This window comes from Corvus moneduloides, chromosome Z (assembly GCF_009650955.1).
Source record: "Corvus moneduloides isolate bCorMon1 chromosome Z, bCorMon1.pri, whole genome shotgun sequence".
Lineage (NCBI taxonomy): Eukaryota > Metazoa > Chordata > Aves > Passeriformes > Corvidae > Corvus > Corvus moneduloides.
In genome coordinates this window covers 15831584-15851157 of record NC_045511.1, presented here as the reverse complement: position 1 = coordinate 15851157, position 19574 = coordinate 15831584, and positions in this window count along the sequence as shown.

Here is a 19574-nt window from a genome sequence, read left to right as displayed (position 1 = left end):
GTGACCAGAGATCTCGGTGACCCAGATGCAAGGACCCCGACTGCCCCATCTGTGGTGTTTCAGATACAGAAGATCCCATCCCCTCCTCAGCTTGTCCAGCTGTTCCCAGTGTGATGTCTTCCAGGCATGAGAACCCAAAGTTTTGCCGGTAATACAAACAGAACAACTTGGACTCAAAACCTGGTCAGTTCAACCAGAAACATAGCTCAGATTTAGAGGGGAGATTTTGAGACAAGCAGCTAAATTAATTAAACTGAGGAACACAATCAGAGGAGGAAACATTAAAAGTATTTGCAATTGGTTTTTTCTATTTTTCTTCTGGTTTTTGTTTTGCTTTGTTTTGTTTTAAATAAGAATGTTCCTGAAAGCCATATGAGTGAAAGTCGAAAAACATGGGTTTTCCAGTCAGGAAAGCTGCCAGAGGAGCACAGAGGACCCCAAGATGGCCACAGGACACTGGGAACCCACAGCACTGATGAATGCCCTCTCCCTGAGCCACGGCAATATAGGCAACAGTTTCTTGCTAGTTGGGAGGACAAAGTTATCCCAGAGAATCACAGGGACACGATCAGATAGAGTAGCTTTTTGGGTTACTAACTGTCCATGGGTGAGGGGCAAACAAGAATGAAAAGACAGAGAGGAGAGCACACAGACTTCCCAACTTTGTAATCTTTGGGACTCTTGGGAAGAGACAAACTGCAGTGGCCTTTCTGTTCGTCCCTTTTCCCCACTGGTTTCTCCATAGCTGCAGCCCCTGGTCTCTCACCCAAGAAACCAGGGGTCACCTGCAGCTTCAGAAAACTCTCTTGCATTTGTTCCTCCTGTTTTATCACTGCAGAGTGATGGTGTTGTCCTGAAGTGATGCTCGGGATGCAGCAGCACCACTGTAACATTCCTGCATGTGCTGGCAGATTGTCTGCACTCTCTGCTACAGGCTTCTGAGCCAGGCCAGCTAATGCCAGGCTAAGTGTATGGGAGTGAGCAGGGCCAGGGACCATCCTCAAGGGACGGGGGAATGTGGCCACTCCATCCAGGGATGAGAGAGCTCGGCCCCAGGCTCTCCCTGCCAGCTGGCCGCGGTGCCTGGTGGCTTTGTTGTGCACATTTAATCACCTCATCCAGACACGGCAGTTCCTTCATTAATCACCGATGAACACGGGTCCCACCAGATGCTGAGACAGCCCAGACATCTTCCCTGCCCTGTGCACCCTACCATTCCCTGATTTACAGCCTCCTTCCTCCGAGGCGTAGGCGTAACCTCATGCCCTGCTCCATTCCTGATGCAGACGTCAGCATCCCATTGTTTTTCCCCTAGAAGGCAGTTCTGGCTGCCAGCATCCGAGCAACTCAGCCCCCAGCCCTGCTCAGGACCCCCCGGCCCCACACCACTCTCAGACCCTTGTCCCACAGCCCTCTGCATGAGGCCAAAGCATTTGCAAACTTTTTCCAAGCAGCTCCATTAATTTCCCCTCTCCCATCTCCTTTGGAGCTGGCAGAAGAGCATGTTGGATGAGTCCGAATCCAGAAGGATATGATAGAAATTGGCTTTATTTCTTATCCAAGCTTGTCTGACTCCTTATGCTGTTTGGTCCCGCTTTTCTCCACCAGCTCCAAGAGTCTTGCGCTCCAAGCAGGTCCTTGCCGAGACCAATTCTCTCCCAGTCTCAGACCAGGCACCAGGGACTGGTGGCAGACCAGGCCTGAGGTAGAGCAGGCTGTCCTCCCACCAAGCATCAAGCTTTCCCTTACCCCTCCTTCAGGCTCCCTCTGCACAAGACCACTTTCAGTTACTGATCTCCTCAGTCTCCTTCCTACACCTTCAGGGAGTGACAAATCCACCTCAGGAACTCGCAGATCAAACAAGGTCTCAGTCCAACCTTCTGTACAAAGCAGGGACAGTGGTGGGAACACGGAATCACAGAACCTCTTTGGTTGGACCGGGTTGCACAGGATGCCCATCTGCATCTTGAGATCATCTAAGGCTGGAGATCCTTCCAGCTCTCCAGGCCCCTCTTCAAGCACATGACTGTGCCCATGGGGGTAATTTTCCTATGCTACAAGCTAGATTGCTCTCTCTCATGCCCCCCATTTTGTGCACCTCCATTAAAAGGTTGGCTCCATCTTCTAAATAATCCACCCACAGATGTTGGGGAGCTGCTCTTGGGTCTCCCTAAAACTACCCCTTCTCACAGGTGGGCAAGCCCAGGTCCCCAGCTTCTCCATGCAGGGCAGGAACTCCAGCCCAAGTCATTTTAGTGGCTTCTGCTGAGCTCACTTCAGTTTATCAATGTCTCTCCTGTACTGAGGGGGCTGAAACCTGAACACATCACCCAGATGTGGCGTCACGAGAGGCCAGCAAAGGACAGCAATCACTTCCAGAGATCAGCAGGATAGAGTTGAGCCCTTCTGCCTCTCAGCAGCTCAGTGGTCTTGCCAAAACCATTGCTCTGGCAGCCTCGAAGTGATGATCAGCTTTTGTGCTTTCAGAGGACCTGTGAGTGATGCCCAGCACAGCAGCAGCCCCCTGTTTCTGTGTTGCCCGAAACCTCACAGGGTGTAGCAGCGGAGGAGGTCTTTTGCAGACAACAGATCCAGAAAAGGACCAGGTTTCCTGCCTCTTTGGATGTCTACGGGAATGTAGCAGCTGCAGGATGCATTCTCCTCAGTCTCAAAAAGCCTACAGCCCAAGGGAGCCATCAGATGATCTTCTCACAGCCCCAGGTCTCACTGGTGGCTGTGTAGATGCCCAGTCCTTGCAATGTTTTAGCTCCCTGCTTGTCTCCTTGTGCCTGCAGATTTCATCTACAATCATTTAATATTCATTTCCTGTCATGCGGAACATCACCAGGTCCAGAACTGGTCCTGGAGGAATACCCTGGCAGGTGTCACTTCCTCGCAGATGGCTCCCGGTGCCTACTGTCCTGAGCCACCTCCTGCTTCTCCACAGCTCAGGGCAACCTGACGTCTCCAAACTCTCACAGGGACTCCCACCTTCACTGCATTTCTAGTGTACCTGGAATACCTTTCAGAGCACAGGAAATGACTAGAAATGGCTGTTAAAAGCTGCGGAATGGACAAAACAAGTTGGAAGTTATTCTGGAGACCTGTTTTGTGTGGCAGGTTGGCAAGAAGCAGCAACTAAGCACTGTTAGGACGTTTTCTTTGCGGGGAACAGTTCTGCAGACTCGTGATCAAACCTCCAAAGGGCTATAGAAAAGAGAAACCCCATTAAAATCCATGCACACCAAAAAGAGGTGCTGTCTCCCAGCAGCAAGATACAGGGTGTCCCCATGTCGAGGGAGAAGCGATCTCTCTCCACAAGCTTCTTATCACAAGGATGGAGGAGGCAAAAGTGGAGAGCTAGACAAAGGGGGCCCCTTCCCATGGGATGTGTTCCCATTACCCTTTAAAACCTCACATGGGAATTGCATCGGCTTTGCTTTACCCTGCTTGTGCTTTTCCCAGAAAGAGCAAGCAGACAGTCTTTTTTCAAGATGCTTGTAGTAAGAGCCATGTCATCTCTGTGGGCCTGACTCACATGAAGGATGCTCTGTGCTTCAGGGAACGTGGATGCCTGAGCAGAGAGATACCCAGCAGAGGTCTGTCAGCCCCAGAACCTCCTGGGAGCACCAGGGAAATTCCAGTTGTAAGAGAAATAAAGACTATTGCAGCTAAGATTCCTCAGCCCATTTTTACAGGGCTCTTGGGTATAATTTATGCAGGCAGCTACTTTTGAAATATTTGCCCTTGGTGTATGTCTTCTAGCATCCCCTATAGTGCCTAATAAACTGGAAAATATTTAAGTCTTCCTTTCTTCTTCCCAAGCACTGAATGCAGACATTGCTTTCCTTTCTGCATCTTGCATAACAGCATTTTCTTTCTTTTGGGAAATAAATTTAAAAGACGAGAATGTGTTTTTGCAGTACCTCCTCATCATCATCATGGCTGTGGTCAGCCATGCATATTTCCCAGAAGTATTCACAGTTTTATACTTCTCAACTTCCCATTTGCATCTGTTCATGCCAACCAGCTCCTTTTGTGCAGCTGCTCCCCCTTTTTTGCTGAGCACACCAATGGACCCGTGCACCAGCACAGGCATAACCCACAGACACAGTTCCAGTGCCTCCAGCCCAGCGCCACCTGCACTATGCAGGCTCGAGGGGCTTTGTAGCCATGCAGAGATCCCAGGGAGCAGGCAGACCCCATCTCTACAGGGGCTTCTCTCCCTGGGTCAGGTCCATGTTTCTCAGGCTTTCAGGGGAGTGAGGCTCAGCTGCTCTCCACAGGAGTGGCCAGGCTGGGGGAAGGAGCAAGACAAATTGTGGAGCAGTAGCGGCAGAGGTGCCTGGTGCTCCAGGCTGAGGCAGCAGCCCCACTGCAGCTGGAGGAAGCACTGCCGTGACAGTCACTGGGCACTGGGTGGGCAAGGGATGCAGTGCAGGGCATGAGCCAGCCTCGCAGGGATGCTGACGTGTGACCTGCTCTGGCTTAGCCAGGCACTTTGGACACAGGGGTCAGTCACCACCAGCAGACATTTGGGCAGCAGCCAGTGCAACCTCCCCATGAACCACTGCACTGAAAGGTTCACAGCTTCATCTCCAGCTATCTTCCTGCTGTGTGCTTGCTGCTTGTCTCCTGGCTCAGCTCCAGATTTGAGAGGACAACAGGCATGGTAGCATGAGGCTGGCTCCTGTCCTCAACTGAGCATGAGCATGGTGTGGTGGGATTAGTCTGATGGTCATGTGCCTTGGGCAGGATCAAAGCTGGTCCTGCTGCAGGTTCTGCAGCCTTGCAGAAGGCATTGGGAGGGGCTGGGAGGACCAGAGACAACCCAGGAGACCCTAAGCATCTTCTCCATTCAGGAGAAATATCTCACACATGATGTTCCCCAGTGATAGTCGCAGCTCATCAAGCTCTGCTGCCTGGCTTGCAGCCCCAAATCTCTTGCCCCTGAAGGGCTTGGGGGCGATCAGGACCTGCAGGCAGCTGGCTGTGCCTGGAGAGCCCAGCCAGCATCCTTGTGTCACTGCCAGCAGGCTGGGAGGGAAGAGTCCAGGTAGTGGGCACTCACAGAGAGGCCGTCATCCTTCTTTGGCAGGATCAAAGCTCATCCTCTTGCCAGTTCAGCTACCAGTCCTGCTGCCTTATTGGCCAGGCTGGAAAGGGCTGGAGGGGGGCCCATGGACAAAATGAGAGTGCACAGGGACTCTTCCTAGTGCCAAGGCAGGTCCCATCTGGGCAAAGGAAGCTCTCACACACAATACTTCCCAGCACTGGCTCCTGGCTGTCACACACAAAGCAGCACGGACCCTCCCAGGCACGGGTCTTGCCTCCCCACATCCCCACAGAAGCAGTAGCCCCCCCTCCACAAACTGTGGCAGGGAACCTGCCAGCCATAGCAGATGGCACCTCTTCCCTTGCTGATGAGCCGCCAGGATTTAATTCCTACCTCCCATTAACACTCATTAGAGTGTCACTTGGCCATTCTTCTGTGTCTATCACATCTCTGAGGCTTCGGCTTCAAGATGTTCATTTGGGGCCATTGTTGGGGTGGCCACCATCCTCCCAGCCACCCTCAGAAGGCTGCTGCCTCAGTGTCCCCCAAACCCTGCCTTCAGTGGGTCTGAAGAGGAGGCAGGAACAGATCAGCACACTGGCACCCATGGAAGAGATGGATAGGTATGGTCGTAACCTGCAGACCAGGTCTGGACTCAGGGTTTTCCCGTGGTGTCCCCACCCTCCCTGAAATCCCACAGCCCCACTGAGGGCACAGAGTCTCAGGAATATGCAGCCAGACCTACCACAGCTTGTTAGGGGACAGAAGTAGGTTACTTTCTGCCACGCATAGAAATGATGTGATGCATATTCATCAGTTACGGTTGTGCGGCGATTACAACAGTCGCATAAATTGCAGGTTTAGGGATCATCAGCTGCACTCCATGACTTTTTCAGGGCTTCCTCCCTTGAAAAAGAGATGGAAATTGGAGTCATCTTGTGAAAAATAAAGGCCAGATCTTTAAGTGACGTTTTAGAAAAATGCAGTTTACTGTACATTTTTTGCATCCCTCAGGTGAACAATTCAATGATCATAAGCTTCATCTTATTATTTAAAATTGTATTTATGAGCTATAATCACTGTCAATACATTTTTATTCTCAGAAATAAATTTACCAAACTATTCACAGATACGATGGAAACAAATTGAATATGAAGCTCTGCCTCACAGGATCGATGCTAAGCAGGTCGCTGCATCTGTTTACAAAGGGAAAATATTCTTTCCTGCAGCTGCCTTTGAGCATAGTAAAGCCAAGGGAGCTTAAAAGCTTTGAGAAGTGGAGCAGATTTGAGGATTGATGCTCTGCAATCACCCATGAAGGCAGGAGCTGGGGGCAGAGCTGTCCCAGGGCATGCAGCCCTGCCCTCAATTCCCTGTGGAATGAGGCTTGTCACCTCCAGAGCCATTTGTCACCAGCCCACCCATGTCACCCTCTCTCCGGTGTGTGCCTCCTTCCCAGCCTTGCCACGTGATGAGGGATCCCTCTGAAGTGTTGACAGCGTGGTAACGGCTTCACCCAGCAGTGAGACCCCGCCCCGGTGTCACCTGCCTCAGGGACCTCACAAAACGCAACACCCAGCGCAGAGATACCAGTGATAACCCCCAAAATTATTTGGGTTCCTCTTCACCACAGGGTATTGAGTTAACCCTGGGGTCAAATGTGCCTATCCATGACAGACAGATCTTATCTGGAATACTGAATTTTGGACACAGTTAGAAAGAAAAAAGGACTGAGAAAACACTGATGTGAGCGCTCTCCGTGCAACACGGACTCTGGGCAGTCAGCCCCTGGCAAATACTGATTTCTGCTGCCTGCTTCCTCAAAGAGCTCCAGCACTGCACGTAGCAATGGTCGGCCAAGCTGCTGACCACTCGCTTTTTCACACTTCCAACTACTGCTGAGGCAGTTTTCTATCCTGAAAGCAGAACAGCAGATGAAGTATTACTGCCTTTCAGTTGCAGAGTGATGGCACAGCAGCTCAGAGCTACTGGAAGCATTTCAGTGCTCCTATGTTTTGGGGTACCTGTTATCACAGAAAAAAACCCAGGCTCTTCACAGCCAAGTTTTTCATTAATTTTTCATCCAAGAGACAAGTTAATATGCGAGTGTAAAGATCCTTGTTTCCCTAAATGTATCACTTGAACTACATGGGACTTAGGAAAGACTATGTATTTCTCAAGCAGGTGCTCTAGGTGCCTTGGGGTAACACTGCTGTTCCTTCATTGCTCCTTCAGTAACCCCTGTATCATCGTCTGTATTTTCACGTGCTGGTATCAACAGAGGAAGCTGGGGGAGAGCCGCTGTTAGGAGCAGTTCAAGAACAGCTTCCGCGATCTGTGCATCCCCCCCAGTGCCAAGGAGCGGGGATAATAACTTCCCTCAATCTGCTGGACACTCTCCTCCTAATGTAGTCCAGGATGTGGTTTCCCTTTCCCACGACAAGAGTGCTCTCTTGGCTCACGTTCAGCCCAGTGTCCACAATAACACACAGGTCCTTCCCACAACCACTGCCGCTCCATGCTCTGCTCCCTGCCTGGGCTCATTGCACCTCAGGGCTGCACTTTGCATCCCCCCGATGAATTCCAGGGTCTTGGTATTCACTTTCATCTAATGTGTTTGCACTGAGGCCGTGTCAGGTGTCAGCCACCCTCAACTAGTGGCACCTGAGGTTTGGCAGAAGGTTCATCCCCTGTGGGTATCCCCGTTGCTGATGGAAAGCCCTATGTCAGCCTCCAGGTGCTTCAGTCATTACTGGCCATCCACCAGCTGTCGAGCTGTTGGTGGTGATCCTTGGAGTCCAGCACAGCTTTCCCTTGGGAAATCCTTGCTTGCCCTTTGCATGCTGAGAAATGAGATGCTGTCCCATAATGGGTCTTACAGTAATTCTCACTTCCTGTACTGATCCTCACCAAGTCACATCTCTTCTTCCCCCAGAGAGCACAGAGCCCCTTGACTCCTGCATGGGTAATCCCCACCACCCAGCCCTCCTCCTGCACCCATATTGCAACAGAAATCACAGAAAGTGGGGGGGCAGAGACCACAGGATGTCTCTGTGCACCCTCTGCTCTGGCTGAGCCCAGGCAGTATGTCCCAGGCAGACAGCAACGTCCTAAAATCTCCTTCAGGATGATCCATCTCCAGAATAAAGATTTGGGTGATCCAGCTGCGACGTTTCCGCACAGGCTGGAGCTTTGCATCCCAAAAGCAGCCTCAGCTAGTTTTATACAAAGACGTTAACGAAATTCAGGATATCTTGGTTTTGAAAGCACTGCATAATTGCAAGCTGTTATTGTCTGAAACCGCATTTGCAAGATGCAGTCTCAACAGCCAGGCAGCCTGGGGAAAAGAAGCACTTCTTCAGTGTGGGAGAAGCTCCTGCAGAGGATACAATACCCTTGCCAAGCATTCACAGGGCTTCAGCTGCCCAAGAACCGCAGTTTTCAAGCAGAAACTTGTGGGCAATGTCCTACTCAAATTGCCCCCGGCTCTTGCCCTAAGCTCAGGGTTTGTTCTGTTCCATTCCTCTGTATGCCATACAGAAACCTTCATCACACCCTCAGCATCAGGTAGCAAAGCCAGTGGTTTCTTGCAAAGGGGCAGGTCCACAAGCCCCCCGCCCTGAATTGCAATACCCAGAAAGCTCTGGCAAAGCCTCCCTGTACACATTTCAACCCCACTCACAGCACTGCTGCAGACTGAGCCCTTCCATGCAAGCACTTGTGACTCCCTCTTGACTGCTTTTCCTCAGCTGCCTTGAAAAGCAGAGATGAGACTGGGAAATGCTGGGTTTGATCAGGTATTGGCAATGCCACAGGGATGAGCTTTGTTTCAGGAATAGGATCCAGTGAAGGAGTAGAGTACCCCAGCAAGAGTACAGCTGGATTTTGTCTTTAGCTTTGTTGTTACATTTCATCCAAAAATCTCAGCTACTTTGGGCAGGATCCTGCATCTGCTCAAGCTCTGATCAATGGCTCAGCAACAGTTCAAGTGACAAGTTCAGTTGTTCCCTGTAGGACATCCCTCAGTCAGGAGAGGTAGCCACATGCACTCCCCATTACTGTCCTGTCACAAATAGAAAATCCATGCACATCCCTTCCTTCGGTCTTGTCTTAACTCATCCCAACTTCAGAGGAGCTGTTAGGTCATACAAAACTTAGACGATGCCTTCTTGATATCACTTGGCCTTGGGAGCCATATTTTGCAGTGCATCCATTTTTGTGAAGCATGGGACAGTCCTGTTTGAAATCTGGTCGCAGACAAACGATCCAGTATGTGGGGACAAAGAGCCAGGGGCATCCATAGACTGACTTCAGCTTGGGGCATTCCTCCTATGGTCTGTGCCTGAGAGCAGGCAGGACTTTCTGGAGTGGGTGTCCCAGGTCCTCCAGGATGCCTGAGGGATGGGAATGGCTCAGAGTCGGACAACGTCCCTGCTGAACGATGCAGTGGATGCTGCAAATCTGCTTGTGTTCAACGGGAGATAAGGTCATGGGAGAGAGACCCTCTGTTAAGTACAGCCAGCTGAAAATTCACACAGTGGCCAGCATCCCCTGCCCCTGGCCACCACTTGATGCCTTAGCTTTTAACTTTTTTATTTTTCAAATTCTGTACTGCTCGGTGTGTGTCTCTGAAGTTTTTTGTAGCCTGTTAATTTCTGCTCTCTCATGCTAGGTAGACATAACAAAGCCTCTCCGGCCCTGCTTTCCAAGGACACCAAGACTGTCCTAGGCCAAAAGTATAAACCAAAGAGCCGCTAAGGGGGGGGGGTGGGGGTGGGGGGGTGGGGGGGGCGAGATGAAATGAACCAAACCTGTAAAAGAGTGAAGAATTCGTGACCTGAGGTCCATCTTGGGGTCCATTTTTGGGAGTGGCTTCAGGCTCCCCAGGAGGTACCTTTGAAGGCCTTTCAAATAAATACCTATTTTATTCCCTTACTCCTGTCTAGCCTCTGTTTCTAGGAAGCCTCTTAAGGCATCAACTAACCCCAGGGGAGGGTGGCAGGGGTGGTGGCCAGGCATAGCTCTGCATGGCCCGGCAGCACCAGTGTTAACTGGGCTCTGCCCCGGCCTGCCAAGAGTGCACATTTGCCTGCAGAGCTGTGTTTCCAGAACACTCCTTGCAATTACATGCCCTGCCACAGTTATTAATATTTATTAGGCTCAATTATTCATGGCCTCTTTAGGATCCTGTTGTTTAAGTCCAGCTTGAGATCTCCAGGCTAGCAATCACAAAAGTTGCTTTCCAGAGGAATTACAGTAAATCAAGCCATTGGAAATGTTGCAAGCAGATGTAAAGCTCACAGACAGAGCTGTCCAGAAAAGAGCCTTGTGTCCAGCACTCAGAGGCCCATATGTGCTACATATGAGCTCAAGTCTTCCTGGGGTGGGATGCAGGGTTGTGGGACACCACATTCCTTCTCCCCGCCACCTGCACAGCGGTCACTCTGACCATCTCCCTCTGAATCTGCAGGAAAGAACAGCCCAAGAATAATGGCTTGGAGGCTTTTCCCTGTCAAAAGGACACATGGTGAGGATGGAGAACAAAGCATAATGTTTATGACAAAGCAGGCAACAGCTAGGAGGTTGCAGCCTGTCCTGGTGGCTGTGGCACAGCTGTGACCAGGGCAGTCCTTGTCCCAGCTCCTGACTGGTGTTTGGCCCATAGTGGGGAAGCCACAGGCAGGATGCAGGATCCAGGAGGGATACACCAGGGTATCCTGCCCAGCAAGCACAACCCATGGCACAGGGCATCCCACTGAGGCCTCCTGGAGCTAGCAGCACACACAGCCCAGAGAGGGAGCATGTGCCTTCCTGCCCTGTTGATGCCCAGATTGGCACTGTGGCAAGGTCTGGGTGAGTCCCAGTACGAAGCACTGAGCATACCTGCCCTGAGGGTGTACAGGAGGAGGCAGGGGGTCCGCCCACACACCACCTCCAGCAGATGAGAGCTGCCAGGGCTGCACTCTGTCAGCAGAGAGCCATCTGGGCCACTCAGAGGTGCTTAGCAAGGCTGATAAGCTAACTGAGCTGTCTCAGGCTGCTTGCAAAGCTCCAGGCAGTGCAGGCAATCCCAGAGCTTCCCCTGCAAAGCCTGGGCTACACTCCTGCTGCTGACCTCGGCATCTGCTCCCAGCCTGAGACCCACAGTAGCCATCCCACAGACCATGGCCACTTCAGCAGCTCTTGTAATCATAGAAATAACAGGTGGGACAGGGGACTCCCGGGGATCCACAGGACACTGGAAGGAGCTGTGGTGTGGGCAGGGTCCCCCAGGCCATTGGGCATGGCACAGGTCCCTGAAACCCTTGTGACAAGGACGAGGAGACAGTCTCTGGTAGTGCTGGCTGTCAGGGCATGTGAAGGTTGTGTAGATGCCTGGGAGAGGAAAGAAAGAGCTCATTCCAGAGAAACAGACTTCCTCCAGCCCCTTCCCTCCACAAGCACTGGTCTCTGGAGAGCTGGGGCCTCTGGGGAGCAGAGCTTGGCAGGGAGGAGGTGCATGGCCAGGAGGGAACATGGTGCATGGGGTCTTCTCCAGAGACCAAGAAACTCCTGAGGAGCAGCCTTGCCCACAGTGATTCATGCTGGCAGCGCAAAGGGATGGAGTGATTCGCTCAGCACACAGGAGGAGGAGCAGGGGGGCTTCAAGGGAAGCAGTCCTACATGTTGAAGCCTTAGCAATGAACAGTAAAAAGGGACTTGCTGCTTCTCCTCCACAGCCAGGGGAGGAGTCACCAGGCTCACATGATGCTCGGGGGATGTCAGAGCCCAGCCAGGGGATGCTGAGGGCATGAGGAACTGGGCAGAGGCACTCAGATGCCAGAGCAAGGGCCATCCCAAGAGACAGGATGCCAAAAAGGCCACATGTCACCCTCAAAAACTTGGTTTCCTTGTATGTCATCTTTTCTCTGACCTGCCCTGCCTGCTCACCATCTCCCCTGTGTACCTGCAGCATGTGATGTCTCCTGTCCATGCCATAGCCCTCCTTCGCCCAAAATCTGCAAGTAACTGAAATCTGCTCTGCTCTGGGCTCTGGCACGGCTCAGAGTATAAAATTTTGATCTGTTAAATGGGCTTTCAGAGGAGGCTGGAAGAACTGGAGAAAGAACACACATCCACCTCCATTCCTCCTCCTGGGGCAGTTCCCTTGACTGCATCACACAGGCCAGTGCTGAGAGACTGCAGCAGGGCTGGCAGGCAAAAAAGGGCTCATACCATGCCAGTGCTGGCATAAGAAAACAGCTCAGAGCCTGCTTGGCAGGGCTGGAGGAGCTGGAAGGGCTGATCCAGATCGCAGAAAGGTCACATGGGGCAAAAAGGTTGATTTGGAAGAGAGGAGGGACAGGGTGACAGCCAGGAGGCAGGGTAGACAGTCAACCCAGCTCCAGAAAGCAGGGCAGGCACATGTCATCAGGGACCAGTGCTCCTGGGAGCAGGGATCCTGCTTTGTACCCTGGGATGACAGCAGGCTGGGGACAAAGAGGGGACAGACCCTCTGAGCAGTAAGATCTGCCCCACGTCCCACCCCAAGCCACCCTTTTTAACCTCCTCCACTGAGTCATCACACCAGCTGCCTGCACCACCAGCCTAGCCAAATTTGGGGGTGAGAGATCCCCAGAGCCAGCACCCATCCCCACACTTCCTGCTCGAGGTCCTGGGCATCCTCATCTCACAGCCCTCCCCTCACCTTACTGAAGGAACCAATATGATCCCATCCCCAACAGTGTGCCAGACAGTCTCCAGCAGGCAGGGGCATATTTTTGTTCCCCAAAAAGCCTCTGAGTCCCAGCAAGAGCTGTTTTAATCAGAGCTTTCTGCCCTGCAGGACTCAGCGTGGGGTTGTGAAAGAGGCACAGGCAGCCCTTTTACTCTCTCCCCTTCCATCAACCCTCTGTTTGGCTTCCTCTTCTTTTTTAATTCACCCCCTTTCCACATTTCAAGCCTGCTTGGTAAATGTTTGAAAGTGAAGCTGATGTGGTTGGTATGGCAACACCAGGCTGGGGCCCTCGCCTGAAACCCCAAACACACAATTAGCTGATTAAGAAGAGAGGCAGTGGCGTGCTGGGGCTCTGATTCTCCGCAGGGCTGTTCCAAATCACCCCATCAGGGGTGCTTGGAGGTTCCCAAGAGGGAAGACAGGGAGCGTGCACAGCCCCTCACATGGGTAAAGGCTTACCAGGCTTGGAGAAGCTGGGGCCGAGCCTTTTCAGGAAGCCAGTCTGTAAGATGCTGCAGTATGGGAACGGGGATGATGGAGACACCAAAAGCAATGTGGAGCCTGCTGGACCACTTGAAAGCACCATGTCCTTGTCCAGATTGCAGCATCCAGTAGTCCAGGATCACTGCAGGTCACACCGGGTCCCATCTGCGTGTTAGAACAGGACCCAGCTGTGCCCCAGGGGATGCAATGGCCAGATCCAGCACTCACAGCTCTCAGCTGAGAGGAGAAGATAGGAAATGAGCTGTGTGAGAGGAGAGGGAAAAGAGAGGGAGAGCCACTCTCCTCTGCAGCCAGATGGGCTCTGCCTCCAGCCCTGAGGGCTGCTTGCTTGTCCCCAGCTCCCTTAACAGACCATGGCAGTGCCCTTGCCAGCAGGGCAGAGGTGTTTAGATTGACCTCTCCCCTCCCCTCCCCTCCCCTCCCCTCCCCTCCCCTCCCCTCCCCTCCCCTCCTCTCCTCTCCTCTCCTCTCCTCTCCCCTCCCCTCCCCTCCCCTCCCCTCCCCTCTCCTCTCCTCTCCTCCCCTCTCCTCTCCTCTCTCCTCTCCTCTCCTCTCCTCTCCTCTCCTCTCCTCTCCTCTCCTCTCCTCTCCTCTCCTCTCCTCTCCTCTCCTCTCCTCTCCTCTCCTCTCCTCTCCTCTCCTCTCCTCTCCTCTCCTCTCCTCTCCTCTCCTCTCCTCTCCTCTCCTCTCCTCTCCTCTCCTCTCCTCTCCTCTCCTCTCCTCTCCTTTCCTCTCCTCTCCTCTCCTCTCCTCTCCTCTGACACAGCCTCATTGCTCATAGAGTGGCTCAGGAAGACAGCAATCATCCCAGTGACAGCCCTGGTTAATGAAGTCGGCCTTCATTAGGCATTTCCGTTCCACTTGAAAAGCTCCTCTGTGAGGATGCTCCATCAGCCTGTGGCAGAGATGGAGGATGCAGGGTTGGGGATAACGCTGCAGGGTGACAGCCAGGCAGCCAGGTGGGCTGGCACTCCTGTGGGGCTGAGTGCATGTCCTGCAAGGAGCTGTGGGACTACAAACCCACATCTGCACCCATCCACAGTCCAAACTCAGCACTCTCCCCACAAACAGCCCTGATCCTTCTCCCCATTCCCAGGGCTCATCCTGCTCTCCAGAGCCCATCAGTGTCCTGGGGGACAAGTCCCTGCACCAGTCTTCACTATTTGACTACACACATGTCCCTGCTTAGGAGAGGAGGGTGCCTGGAGAGTTGTGGGGTCTAACCCAAATTTTCTGGGACTTGCAGGTGGAGCAGAGGGGACAGACTGGGAGAGGTGCCCACTGTCTGGGAGCTGGCTGGAGTAGTCCTGTGAACAGGGTCATTTAGCTGATGTCTGCAAGAGTGCTCCTAGATTAGAGAGCTCTAAATTGCTCAGCTACTATCTGTCCAGCAGGAGCACCCTCATCTCAACAGGGCCAGGCTTGGTGAGCCACCAGCCATAGGAACAGGATCGAAAGATCCACAACTCCCTGCCCCAGCTGCTCTGCAGGGACCTGCCACTCCAAGGAAGGGCATCCCAGGATAAGCACAAGTTTGGGGAACACCTTCCTGCAGATCCAAGTTCTGGAGTATCTCCTCTGGGCAAGATGGGTTGCTGGCTTCCTCCCACTTCCTTCATGTCCTTGCTTCCCTCACCCCTGAACCTTCCCCCCCAGCTCCACACGGGGCATTTTTGGCACTTGGGCATTGTCAGACCACATCCTTTCTTTGTACTCCCTCCCCAGGTCCTAAGAGTGGTCTCCATCAGCTTTTCTCCCTTATCATGGATGAAGGCAGCTTATGGAGGAGCAATATGGGCAAATGACTGCACAAGGTAACGTGGTACGGAGAACCTCACACTCTTTCTAAGGCTCTGCAGAGCCCAGTTCTGTAGGATAGGGGAACAGCCATACTGTGACTGTAGGACTATAGCAGGGAGCAGAGAGCAGCACACAGCTCTGGAAGTGGACAAGTGGATGTGGAGAGGATGGATGGGCTGGATCTAGGCTGTTAAAAGAGGACCCAGCTGTGCCCCAGGGGATGCAATGGCCAGATCCAGCACTCACAGCTCTCAGCTGAGAGGAGAAGATAGGAAATGAGCTGTGTGAGAGGAGAGGGAAAAGAGAGGGAGAGCCACTCTCCTCTGCAGCCAGATGGGCTCTGCCTCCAGCCCTGAGGGCTGCTTGCTTGTCCCCAGCTCCCTTAACAGACCATGGCAGTGCCCTTGCCAGCAGGGCAGAGGTGTTTAGATTGACCTCTCCTCTCCCCTCCTCTCCTCCAGCAGCTGGAGAAGCTGCTAGGATGCACTGCCTGCTCAGAGATGCATGCCCAGCAGATCTGGGGCTGCTATGGCTCAGCCCAGCAGATGTGGGGATGCGGCAGTGAGGTAGGAATGGCAGCAGACACAGATGAGGATGAGAAGGAAGCAGCACTCAACTCTGTACCAGGTCAGGGCTCTGGAAGGAGCTAAAACCATCCTGGGAAGCACAAAGTGCTCATGCTCCAGGAGAGGTTGTTGGATCAGGTTGGAGTGGGACCTCAGACCAAATTTGCAGCTGGACAAAGGAGGGGTGCCTCCTATCCACACAGAGTGGTGCCTGGCCATGCTGCAGCTGGAATTCTGCTGTGAATCCAGACAGACCTCAATCGCAAACTCCCCAGTCCTGTGTGGCTGAAGATAGATAGACAAGTTCTACTCCAGGCTTTTGTATTGGGGGATTTTTGAACACCACCGAAGCTGTTGGGGTGGGGGCGGTGTGGGCAAGGGCAAAAACAGCATTTGCACCCTGGCAGTGTAAAGAGGGCTGCTCAGTAATGATGTCTGGCAAGAGCTCTGCACTCTGGGATGGGAGGGGAGAACTCAGAGCACAAAAGCTTGGTGCCACAGACGCAAGGCACACAGCCAGCATCCGCGGCATCTTAACCTACTTCAGGTTTGCCACTGCGTGGCTGCTGATGGGGGCCAAAGGAGGGGCTGTGCCCATGTTGGGCACCATCTGGCCACTCCTGCTTAGGGCAGTCTGGCTACTGAGGGCAGGGGGAAAACTGGGATGATCTCTGTCCCCATCACCATCCCAAAAAACACAGCAGAAGAAATGCAGGGAACAGGAGCCACGGAGCAGTCACCACCCCATCACCAGTTTGCAGTGGCAGTGGCGCTGCAGCCCCACACACACACATGGAGGGGGGGACATTGTTGGAGACAGGAGAGGGAAGGTATCAGAGCAGCCTAGGATTCTCCAAGATCCAGATCCCATGGGAAGAAGTTTTAAACCTTTGGGATAGGTGGCACAGGACCACAGGTCCACTCCACCCTCTGGCTTGAGCTGCAGGGAGCTGGAGGTTGTGGGGATTGATGGCTGAGCTGTCAGGGTGTGGGATCACCGGAGGACAGCTGCATCAATGTAGGGAGTGAAAGGCCATGTCAGTGATCTGGCCTGGATGTGGGAACATGATGGACAGCCATCAGCATCCTGCACAGCGCCTAATTGATGACCAGGATTTTAGTCATCAATGAGCCAGTGTGAATGTCCAAGGGCAGGGATGGACAACTCTCAGTGGACATGAAAGACAACCATCGGCTGGTGGCCTTGGGAGCACTGGGAGGTTTCCTGCTTGGTTGCCAGTGGAGAGCAGGATCATGTCTGCAACTGGGACCAGGCCCATAGGTAAGATCCTGAGCTCCTTTCCCTGCATGGAGCCCACACATGTGGGGTTATGGGCTGTGACAGCCGGAGGGAGCCAGGCATGGTCTCCCTCACTCACAGGCTTGCTCTTGCACCACTTATTCCAGATGATGGGCGATGCTCTGCCATTCCCTGCCTGCAGTCTGACACGGCAGCCCATCAGGCAGCCAGTTTTTATCCAATTTCATGCTGATTTTGGTATCATCCTTCCCTCCTGAAACAGCTGCCGTGAGGGGAGTCGATGCCTCTCCGAACCCTCCCCGCAGCGCATCAACACTATTATCTCCATCAGCCAAACTTGCAATCTCCTGAAAAAAGATATCTCGCTATTTTGACAAGTTCTCTTTTCCATCACCCCCCGCTGACTGGCAGGAACGCCGGCTCGCGCAGGCGCGCCGCGGCTGCTGTTCCTGCCAAAACTTCGGGTCCCCCTCCCTCCCCAGCAAAGGGCAGACCCCCGTGCCGCCCAGGGTGCTGGCAGCTGCGGCCCCGGGGGCTGGGCAGGCGCAGGGGTGCGCCGGGGCAGCGCACGGCGTTCCCGGTCGGCGCGCTCCAGAAGCAGCCGCAGATGGTGAGCCCACACGCCGCGTCGCCGCAGCAGCCAGTGACCTACACGCGGGCGTCATGCGAGATTTCGGAGCGGGGAGAGGAGCTGACGAAAATGCACATTCCCGCTGCAGCTCAGCTCTCACCTCCGCCCCTGCAGCCCTCCTCCAGGAGACCGGCGCTGCCGGCTCCCTGTCAGGAGCTTCCCCAGCCTGTTGCCGGTTGCACCGCTCCAGCGAGCAGCCAACCACGCTGTGGCTTTTCAGAGAGGACAGGGGACTGTGTCCTCCTCCTCCCCAAAGGGTGCGAGACAATCCTTAATCCGGCACAGGGTGTCCTTGCAGAAGCGGATCTGGGCTGTAGCTCTCATTTTGGGGGACACCGCACCTGCCTGCAGCAGGATTCTCAAGGCCTTTGGCAACGAGAGCAGGAGCGGGGCTGGAGCTCCTCCTTGCCTCTGCTTTTCCAGGAACCACTGCACTCGGCCCCGGGACTGCCAGGGCAGGGCCCTCCCCACAGAGGCACTAAAAGCTTTCACCGCATGCCCGCACACTCCTCTGCAGTCCTCTGGGGCCAAGGTTCGTCTGTGAAGATGTTGCCCGTTGGCCTCCCTTACAGCTGGCATGCACTTTCTCCACCCCACAGCCATCCCAACACCTTTCCACCATGCTCCCCAGGCCAAATAATTCACCCTACAGGGAAGCATTCCTGGGGAAGGATGAAGCACAGAGAGGCACTTTGGGCCAGGGCAGAGCACCCAGAGGCTCCATTAAGGCTCCTGCATCTGATGGCGTGTAGCAAGACAGGACCTGACATCCACAAGCTGAAAACAGATAAATCCTGTCTCCAGCCTGGCTTTGTGCATCCCCAGACATGGGGAAGAGAGCCATGGACCAACTCAAACCCCCGCACAGCACCCAGATGCTGCCTTTCCCAGCCTCTGGACATGAGCTGCAGATGATCTCAGCTTACTCCCAAACGAGGGGTCTGCAATGAAGGTGTGGGTATTGTGGGATCAGTGTCAGTGCCCATAAGTCTAGGGAGGGCTGGCACAGGGTCTTGAATAGCAGTCAGGGGTAAGGAACCATCCTGGCACCAGCATGTGGCACAGGCATATGGAACCTGTTCCCCTCAGAGCTGCCCTGTCCCAGTCACCTGCACCTGGGGAGCCAGAGCACTCCAGGGGTGTTGGATGCCACATCCACCACATGTTTTTTCAGGGGTGTAGAAGACCTCAGGCATGGTGCTGCCCATCTTCCAGAAGCCAGGAAGCTTCAGTCATCAACTGGTTCTTAATGCCAGGTCTCCCACTCCATGCTGCCCATGCTCTCACAGGAAAGGTGACATCCCCACCTCTCCACTGCTGCTCACTGCTGTCCACACGTCCACAGTTCTGTGGGGCTGGCAGACCTGGAACCTGATAGGACCTGCCCAGTGGAGGACACAGGGGCTGGCAGGGCTAGGATGTGAGTCTGGGATGTGGGGTTCCCCCCAGGCAGTATCCTGGGAACAGGAACCGTGCAGTGGGACTGAGCAGAGCTTCCCTCTCCCCTCGTCAGGACAGGACCTGCTGTATCCAGCCTGGCCAAGGAGCAGGGCAGTCCTGCAGCATCCCCACTGCCCAGGCTCCTCTGCTCTTACCTTCAGCACTAATCCCAAGCCTGGATGGAAGCTGCTCCTAGGAGGGCTCAGTCTGTTTCACCCTAAATCATCCCCATGCAGAGCTGTCTATTCTGAAGGGGAAAGCACATCCCCCTATCAGTGGCACCCCCTTCCAGTAAGGTGTAAGGGGGCTGAGTGACCATCTCCACCAAGCTGATGTGGGGTAGGTGGGGATGCATGTGGACCAGATATCCTGCCTTCAGAGGTGCTGCATTAGACCTGTGCCCTCCTCTCCCCACCAGCATCCTCTCTCCTGCCCCATCACCTCCTTCACAGCCCCTGTGTGCCCCCAGCCCTGATGCAGCCCTGTGGTGTCCACCCAGGTGATACATCAAGTTCTGGGGACTAGAAGAACAAAAACCCTGGGTTTTGCATTGCACCGGGCGCACAGAGCTGCACGTAGCCAGCAGCCACAATGCCCCT